Source organism: Aplidium turbinatum, chromosome 18 (assembly GCF_918807975.1).
Source record: "Aplidium turbinatum chromosome 18, kaAplTurb1.1, whole genome shotgun sequence".
NCBI lineage: Eukaryota > Metazoa > Chordata > Ascidiacea > Aplousobranchia > Polyclinidae > Aplidium > Aplidium turbinatum.
In genome coordinates this window covers 18,989,554-19,000,113 of record NC_137489.1, presented here as the reverse complement: position 1 = coordinate 19,000,113, position 10,560 = coordinate 18,989,554, and positions in this window count along the sequence as shown.

The following is a 10,560-nucleotide window of genomic DNA, read 5'->3' as shown; positions in this document are numbered from 1 at the left end:
TGCCACAAGCGCCCCTCAAAAATTAAAATTGCGTCCGATACACCTGAACTTTTTTTTATATGTGACACTTAGTAAAAAAAGCATGTGTGAGAAATTTCAATAAGTTTTGATAAAATTTGGACGTGCAGATTAGGTTTAAAGTTGTTAAAGGTAAATTTTCACAATTTCAATAGTAAAACCCTCTCTAGATCATCAAAACTCAGACATTTCTTCTCAGTTTCGGAGTATTTGAACTTCGAACACTTTCTGGTGAACTTACTTACTAATTTACAATCGTACAGACCATGTGTCAATTGTATATGTTCAACAATTTATGAAAAATGCCTAAAAATATGAGGTTTCATGCATTATAAAAAAGGATCCATGTACAGAAAATGCCTATTAAGATGAAATTACTACAGCATTTGAAGAATCAAAAGTAGGCTACATTCATTAACTAATCGTTTTTGTTTATTGAAAACTTTTTGGTCTTTGAAGATCAAAATCTCAGCTATGTTTGTACGGAACTTGGACTCAAAAACAAAAATTTGGATCTTTACACACTAAACATAGTCAGTAAAAACGTGACACAGAAAGATAAACACAAAGCACAATGCTTAGAGTCCAGACATCCACTACTTAACAACAAAACCACAATAGCGTAAAATTTATGGAGGCCTACATTTATTTTAACGCTTGCAATAATAGTGAAATGGTAAAGTAAAATGGCAATTAATAACACACAACTATCTAGTATCTAATTACAAAGTAAAATGCAGCATAATAGGCTACTGGTATGCTATGACAGGCTGCAAATAATGCTGATTGCAGTGTTGTGTAAGCTGACAACACTTTATGGAGTTATACAGTCAGTACTTTGACAATTACATGGTTAAAAACCATGTGCCCTCAGACTGTAGTTGTCGAGTATGTTGATTAGGTAATACCTTCCTCGCATTTTCGACTACTTGGAGAATGTTTTGGTAGCGTTCTTCAAGGTTTGAAGTTGACAAGAAGTCATGGGCCAACTTGACGCCTCGCTCAGCGGCATCATTAACGACTCTGAAAGCATCAACTTTCTTTTTCGCCTCAACATATGTAAACCACCATAATCCATAGAAACAAACTGTAAATTGTAGAAACCTCTTTAACTTTTCGAGTTGAGATGCTTTTATGATGGCATTTTTTTGGGGCAATTTATGAATTTCGTCTTGTAAGAGCACAATTTTCAGTGAATATATAAGTTTGCTCATCCACCTGGCTCTGTGTAATGCACCAGGTCTTTGGAGAGACACATCCTTACTGGTAGGTGGCTCAAGTTTAAGTACAATTGATACAAATTCAAAAGTTCTAATTAATCGCTTCTTAAAAATTTGAATGATTCTGGATGGAGCTTCATCTGATTTATCAGCTCAGACAATTCTTCCCGCTTGCTGGCAAGCAGATCAATTTTCTCGTGCGATTTTGATGTATGAAAACAACCTGATGCGCTATCAGAAGGAGTTTGAAAATTGCTTTTAAAGCGTTGAAATATGGAAATGTTGGGTCCACTGCTGCTTTCTATTTTGAGTTCTTCCCAAACATGCGTCAGTATTATCTCCCCAATATGATGCCTGCATGCTGCCCAAAGTAGGCCTTTTCCAAGATAATCTTGTATTTGGATACAGGCAGTGCTGTATTTGAGGGTATACGGCGGTATACGCAGTATACTCTCTGCTTTTTCGAGCAATTATGGTATACCCTCTGGTTTTCCAAAGAGAATGCTTATGCTATCCTTACTGATTCTTGACCACTACTAACTAACTACTTAACCATTTGAGGACCAACGGTACCTGGGTGTACCATGAACTTAATTCCGTACTCGTATAATTTTGATGTTGATAATTCATGATATGGTAGAATAAAGACTATTTTGTAACTTGTGTATTATTTATCATTTTGGAAAATCTGACAGTATACCCTGTGCTTTTTTTACGAATTACAGCACTGGATACAGGCCGCAGTTTTGTGGCCCGTATTGCTACTTGTGGTGTCAAACACCATTGCAGCAAGACATGCAGTACAGTTCCAATTGTTTAACAATTCCATGCTTGCATTGGCTATTTGCTTTCCGTTTGAATCGGATGTTTGTGCAGGCAAATAAGGAACACCAAGCAGTTTTGAGCCTCCAATACCTGATAGTAATATCGAAAGCCTTTATTCCAAGACCCTGAGTGAGGTCAAGCCAGCTATGTTGATTCAATGTTGCAAGATGATGAATCAATGTAACAGGCGCGGAGCTGTCATGCTTGACCTCAATTGAGATCTTGACATACTGGCACTGGTCTCCTAACCTAATTCTTCAATTTACCTTGTTTCAATGTGGAGAAAAAGGTGAGAAATAGCAAAAAAACTGATGTTCAAACTAAGGAAATCCCCTAATTTTACTGTATTTCAGTTTAGACTTTCGTTTTCAATCTGCACATCCAATTTTTGTCCAATCTCAATCAAACTTTGCAAAGTGCCTTAATATGTGAAATGTCACACCAGAAAAAAAGTTCAGGTGATTTCGGCCACATGAGGGCGCCTGTGGCACCCTAATGAGGATGGGGAGTAGGATTTAAAGTGATAAAACGTTTTTCTGGACCATTTAAACCGTTTTGTGGCATAACGCGGCACTTCTCTGATTTACGTTGCTTCGTTTTGCGCTCGTCAGATACTTGTGGATTTTAAACTGATTGTACCATCAGTAGTTGCAAAAGTTAGTTATTTAACGTTGGCGTCATGTGGATTTTGGTTACAGTAATAACTTTCATGTTATGTGGGTGAGAGCCGATGTCCCATGAAGAATAGCTAGAAAATGACGTCACATGATACTTAATTGCTTGAAATAGTAGGTTATTTTACCTACAAAAGTAACCTTTGTTTTATACAAAAACAAGCTAATTGGCAATGTGGTAGGCCTACTTGTTCTGTGATGTAGGCCTAAGATATCTGCTTGGATCGTGATCAGTTTTAAAATTTATTAAGTTATTTTTTCTCAAACAAAGACGAAAGAAATAGTCATTTTGTCATGAACGTATAATTGCGGAGAAGGGACGTAAAACTCACTTTTTATTCCTACCTTTTTAAAATGACAAAACAATAAAATGGTAATCACAAGGACATTTAGCTACCCGGAACAACGTCCGACGGGCAACAGATAGGCCAAAATAACCACAGAGTGGACACCAAAAAGATGGTGAGATGATGTTAAAAAAAGATTGGTCAGTTATCACATAGGGCAGTGGTTCCCAACCTGGGGTTCGCGGACCCCTTGGGAGTCCGTGAGAAAGCATTTGGGGGTCCGTGATTACCTTGATGAATTTTGGAAAAAAAAAATTTGTTCTATATGCACGGATTGAGCACCAGCTATGCTCGGGAACAAATCCGGATTTGCTGCTTTAGTAAAAAACGAAGCTCCTCGCGTGGTTGTTACCCATTGCTTCTTGCACAGGCAGGCTACGCCTTAGCAGCAAAAACTTTACTAGCGATTTTCAAAGAAATTGTGACGAATTGCGTAAAAGTCGTTAATTTCATCAAAAGCAGAGCTGTAAACCACCGTACTTTTAAAGCGCTCTGTCAAGAAGTAGGGTCAGATGACGGAGTAGGCCTTGTATCATTCTGAGGTACGTTGGTTATCTAGAGAAGTTTTAAAACGACTGCAGCAGCTAAAACATGAGGTATCAACTCTTTTGAAAGCAAAAGGAAGTCCCCTCTCAAAATTGTTCGAAAGTAAAAGTTTTCTATACGGCATGGCCTACTTAGCCGATATTTTCGGTCATATTAACAATGTTAATCGTGGCATTCAAGGACCAGGTGTGACAATAATTGATGCAGCTGAAAAACTGAAAGCGTTTTTTGCCAAGTTGCCAGTTTAGAAACGCAGATTGGAAGCAGGTAATTACGCTTACTTTCCAATGTTAGAAGATCTTATCTTGATGAATGAAACTCAAAGAGAATGTAGGCTACTCTTTTGATCTCTACGAGAGAAAAGTTTTGCGCACACTTGAAACCCCGCAAATTTCATTTCAACGTTATTTTAATTATAGAACACCTGCCGAACGAAGTTGAAACATGGATTCGAAATATTTTTCTTTTTGGCTTGAACAACATTAGCGATGACGATCTCAGTAAAAGTAAAGATGACCTAATTGATTTGAGATCAAAAGAGTGATTACGCATTGAGTTTCATTCAAAAACTGCGGAAGAATTTTGGTGCTCACAACTGCAATTCTGCAAACCTACCCATTCTTGGCAAAGCAAGCGATTATTGTTTTGTTACCATTCATAACCACTTAGGCCTAACCTTTGCGAGGCAGAATTCTCAGCTCTTGTTACAATAAAAACAACATCGAAATCGCCTGGACAGCGGACGTTGAAGATGACATGCGTGTTCCATTGTCAAAAACTCAACCGCAGTTCAGTCGTTTAGTTCAGGAAAGGCAACAACAACCATCTCATTAAATTTGCTTACGTTGAAAAAGTTTCGGCATGGCACTTTGGGTCACCTTATTTCACATGGCACTTTATTTTAGCATGCATTGCATTGAAAATTTCCCAGTAGGCTAGGCTATGTACAGTTTACCTATAGGGGAGAGTGGGGTTAGTTGGAAGGCGGGGTTAGTTGAAAAATGATAATTTTTTTAACTCTCGATAACTTTTTTAAATATTTACTGCCAACATGTGAAGTAGTTTATAAAAACACATAATCCATGTTAGTTTCGATTTGTTGAGTCAAGATACCTACCTATTTGGCTGACAATTTTGTATTTTCTTACTTTCGAAGTAAAATTTTTGGCTGATTGAAAAACATCTTATGCGTCGATATAGTTAAAGATAGGCAAAAGTTTTTTGGTGTATGTCAGCTGTAGGTGTTCTACAACACTAAGAAATAAACAAATTTTAGTCCAATGCACCATGCTTGAATATTTTAGGAAAATAGTTTGTCATATGCTAATGGGGCTAGTTGGAAAATAGTGGGTGGGGTTAGTTGAAAAATGGTTTGATAACGGTATGACTATAGTAGCCTATGATACGAGTATATCGTCGTGGTATGATAATAAGTAGTAAAATATAAACTCCAGTGTACTTGTTTTAAGCAGACATAGGCTACATTGTAAAATTTTAATAACTCGGAAAGTGCTATTATACGGCATCACAAGTTTCAACAATGCGTTTATTGAAAAGTGGTTTTACGGTGATGAGGTGTAGAATTCATTGCATTTTGATTTTAAAGCCCATGTAAATGTTTGTTGGCTGAAAAAAGAGTATCCAGTTCATTAGTGGGCATTAAACTGACGTTTTTCAACTAACCCCAGACATGGGGTTAGTTGAAAAATCAATTGTTTGTTTATTTTAAATTTTCATTAAAAGCTTAATTGACTCAATACTTATTTTTGGTTGTATGATAGAGGACAGCATAGATGATAATTTAAGCCGCTTCAAGTTGTCAGGTTATGCACCAATTGTTTTAAATTTCACTTAAAAAAAAACTTTCCGACTAACCCCACTCTCCCCTATGCATCACATATGCAAAGAACAATTACATTGAAATATTTTTTCAACATTTTTTAAGCATCTGAAATTTTCCGTAAAAGTGGTGCATTAATTGGTCCTACACCTGTGGGACCAATACACTACCTCAAGGGACCTATGCACCAGTTGCTCAAAACAGAAAAAAATTGCTCAAAACGAATCTAGTGCACCTCCCCATGACCCACATTTGATTTTCACTTTTCTAAAACACTTTTTGTAAATTTACAGCAATAATTATGTATAAAAAAGCAACTACTTTCCCCTCTCTTTTGGGCTATTTTTTGGTCTTTCGGCACACCTTTAATGCACAATTAAATATCATAAAACAACAAATCAAAAAAAATTTCAAGATTCCAGATAGACGTTTACCCGTTTAGACGTTTACCCGTTTATGCGTATACCCGCACAACGACAAAGGCCTCAATTTCAATTGTGCTAGGAACAGTGCTATTTGTTTCTGGCCCCGTATTTTCTTCAGATTCTGAGGTCAAAGCCTCCGAAACATCGCCATCTGACTGCAATGGCATTTGTATGTCTCTCTCAGAGCTCGAAAGAGTGTGGGACTTTAAATGTAGCCTAGTCATTTTTTATGAAGCAACATGATAATTTCAATAGTGGGACCCATGCACCAGTGGTGCATAGGTCCCGGCAAGCACTGGTGCATAGGTCCCTTCCCGGCCATTTTTTAATTTTTGCATGCACAAGAAAATCTGTGAAGTCCGATTTGAATAAGTTAGTCAATTTTGAAAAGTAGGCTACGGTGTGTTCATGGTAAACATAATCACCTACCTAATGTTTCTTGCAATTTAGCCACGATGAGATAAGACACACTGAAGAAGAATGCAAATAGTTACTTTTAGCCTCACATTTTATATCTGCTGCGCTAGCTGCCAAATCTCGAAGCACCTCGACATGAAACTTCGTAGCCTATTTCCAGTCTTGGCAAAAACTCGACTCCAAAAACGTAATCACATCTTTAAAAGAATTTGAAGGGGTGGAAATATGGCGCTGGTGCATTGGGCCCTTTGGTGCATTGGTCCCACATCTCCCCTACCCACAAGAACTTTAGGCTATTGATTACTTTGAGCTCAAACATTTTTTGAAATAAAAAAATGAAAAAAATGTCATTTGACAGGGGTCAAACCCACAAAAATGCTTGATATGAACAACTCGGTTGTATGTCTTGCACACTTGCCAAACAATGAATGGAATAATTCCCCGGCAAACAAGATTTCAACAATCGGAAAACTTCACTCTATCAATCTTTGTAACCGGCCCTGTGTTAAAAGCTTCTATAAGTATGCGAAACTACTTGGAATAACCTATCAAGGCTTTTTGAGTTCGAGGCTCGATAGCTCAATTTTGAGTCCGCCCGATAGCTCAATTGGTTAGCGCGTCACTTCTGGAACGAAGAACCTTCAAGATCAAGCGGCGCTGGTTCGACTCTCGCGGTGTGTGCTCATTCAGCGTCATCTAATGGATGGAATAGTTCCCTGGCAACAAGACTCAACAATCGGAAACTTCACTCTGTCAATCTCGGTGACCGGGCCTGCGTCAGTGATTCAAAGCCTCTACAAGTATGCGAAACTACCAGGATTAAGCTCTGCAAGAAGCTTTCCCAGTCCGAGGATAAAGATTCAATCAATCAAAGGATAAAGATTTAAACTAAACCAAACAAATTTATTTGCTCACGCAATTTCAAATTCAACTTTATTTTTTATTGCAAGTGCGAAGCATGTGGAGAGCAACAAAGTAAACACACTGAATCATAAACACGTAATGATTGATTTCGATCTCCCGACAACTGAACTTTTTTCAGCTGACCTGAAAACAAACCACACACATAATATTGAAACCATAAAAGTGCAAAAAATATGTACCTTTTTTAAAACATGCAAAATTTACTACCAGTAGGTGGCGATAAAACCTTTCACGCATAGCAACAATTCTAACTCTCCAACTGTCAGCAAAACAATCCAAAACCTTGGTGAGCATGGTCCGACCGGTTCAACCCACTGGTATAGGGTAGGATCCCGAGTTCTCATCTCAGTTGGTTAAGCGTGACTTCATGAACGAAAAAACTTCAAAATCAAACAGCGCTAGTTCGACCCTCGGGGTGTGCGCTTGAGTAACGCATTCTAAGAACTGCTCTCCATTCAATGACATCTAGTGGATGGAGTAGCCTAGCCTAATTCCCGGCAACAACACTTTAAAATTAGAAACTTCACTCTGTCCATCTCAGTGACCAGAGTTGTGTCAGTGGTTCAAAGCCTCTACAAGTATGTGAAACTACCAAGATAAAGCTCTCAAAGATGCTTTTCCAGTCGAGGATAAAGATTTAATCAATAAATCACACAGTATGCTACCGTACCCTATCGTATTACTGGAAATAATATGGTACGGTGCTATAGACTTGACTTTGTTCACAGGTAGTCAACTTGTTTCGCTAAGTTAAGTGACCTTAGTCCAGCAAAATAACAGAAATGCAATCAATTTTTTGAAACAAATGACTCTGAGAAGATAAGTAGGCCTATAAGAATTGCATTAAATGGTAATGCATTTTTTTAGCTACCGATACCAAAGTAATTAAAGCATCATTGTAACAGACAAGGTGAAAGATGGTTCAGTTTGTTTTAATTTCTTATCATGACAATAGAAAACAATATTGTTCATGTATCATACCATTTTTTTTCAAGAATCTCTGAAAATCATACTTGTTAATGTAAGCAGTTAAGCTACTCTTCTTTTTATTAGAAAGATATTTTCATGCTCTTAAGCATGTAGTATACAACATTATTGTTATTATATATATAATATTACATGCTTAAAAGTATAAACATATTGGAGCTAGTGTACAAGTCTCTGCCCTGGTCATAAATGCTATGACGTAACTATATGTCAAATTGTCAAAGCTACATATATAAGGTGAAATGTATGAACGGTGAAACAAATGTACCGTAAAGTAGTTTCGCCCAAGGTTTATATTTCTGGTCAATTAAAATGTATGACGATGCAATATTTTTGACCAGGGTGGAGGCTTGTATACAAGCTCCGACAGTTTTATGCTTTTAAGCGTGTAATAATTTGGTAGTAGGCCTATTGTAGTTTGTATTAAAATTACAATAGTATGATTTGTGATTGCTGTTTTGATACCAAATTGTGTCCAAACACCACTGTCATTCTCGCGGAATAATTCTTCTTGATCCGCCTAATAAAACAATCCATAAAATATGTGTGGTAAATAATGCAATGAGAGTAACACTCAAACCCTGATAAAAGCACTTCTTGTTAACATATATTACATTTTTATGCTATTTAAAAGTCAGGATATATACTATTTTTTTTTTTATAAAAAAATAAATTTTTCTAAAAATGTCATTTTAAAACTTAAAAATAAGTTACATGGTTGGCGTAAAAGATAAAACTTACACAAGTTGTGATAAAATTATTGATAAATAACTTGTTAATTTTTTTCTTCTCAAATTATTTTCATTTGCTAAACATTTGTTAAGTGGACACAGTTACGTCGATAGTTGCAAACTAGCACATGGACCTGGACCCTATATACCAAACATAGCATAGCTCTAGAAAAAGGTAGAAGAGGCAAAACTCAAACGTCATAATGTGCTTAATATCCAAACAGAATAATCACTTTAAAATTTGACATGGTCACAAAAACCTTTAAATGATTTTTAAATTAAAAAAAAAAATAAAAAAAAAAATAAATTAAATTTTCAAAATTTATATGAGTAGAAAAAAAAGACTTTAAATAAACAAATAGAATTTTTCTTTATTGATTGGCTTTGTTTATTGTTGTTGTGAAATTCTGCAAGTATGCACAATCCGTATAAAAACATAGAGCCATAAAAATTTAGTTTAATTTCACAACAGTGGTTCTCAAATTTTTGTTGTTGTAGAAAAGTTTAATGTACTTGAGACCCACCCAACGTTAGGAATTTCAGTCATTTTTATTATTTTGTCTCCAGCCTTCATTTGTCTCACGACAAAATGAATTAGAATTGTGCTGTGTGATTGTTAAATATCATAATCAGTTGCTGCAGTTTTGTAATAATGTATTTAAAAAAATGCACATGTTAAATTAAGTAATAGGTAAGAGTTAGCATGACCAAGAGTGATGTTCAACAAATAACTATTAAGAATCAATGTTAAAGTCTCATCTGAGATAATGGTACATTAATTGAAAAATTGAAATAAGCAGTAATTAAAATGAATGTTATCAGTTTGTCGGCATTCACCATTTGTAGATGCAGAATTAGAAGACAAAAACACTAAATAAACAAATAAAGCCTAATAACCACATGGCAGTTAGCATAGTATAATAACATAAAAATAGACTAAAAATTATAAATTTTTTCATCCATACCGGTACTCATGTTAGCTCTTGTCAAGTCACCAACCGGTTGCTGTTCTACATAAATGAAATCACAAAACTGATCTACATACACAAAATCGAAAAAAGAAGCACATAAGAATGAAACGACAAGGCAGAGGTGATGCAAAATCACACGACGCTTAATAGCGTCAAGAAAAAACACAAATTGCAAAATTACGTGAAGACATTTGTGTTTATATGGCCATGTGGATCAGTTTTGTAATAATGGAGCCTGATGTTGTTTCATATATATATCAAGTGCAGGGAACTGTATACATTGTAGAAAACACTGTATTATATTGTTGCATTGTGTGTCACATCAGGGATTTTGCCTGTGAATTAAAGTAAAGATTTAAAGATTTAAATTAATTAATGTAATGAAAAAAAAAAACTTTTCTGCCCACTTTCAAGCATGTTGTAACAAGTGTCTTTTCAAGACGTAGCTGCATGCTTGCAATATATATTAAACTGGTGTCATTTCAAACATTGTGCAGATCCTCTCAGCTATGTCTGGGACTGGTACATTGTATCATAATTTCTTTTCATGTTTTGAAATCCATATTTTTATTTTTATATAATGTTCAAAGCATGTTTTCATCTATATATAATATATATGCTTTTATTGTTTAGTA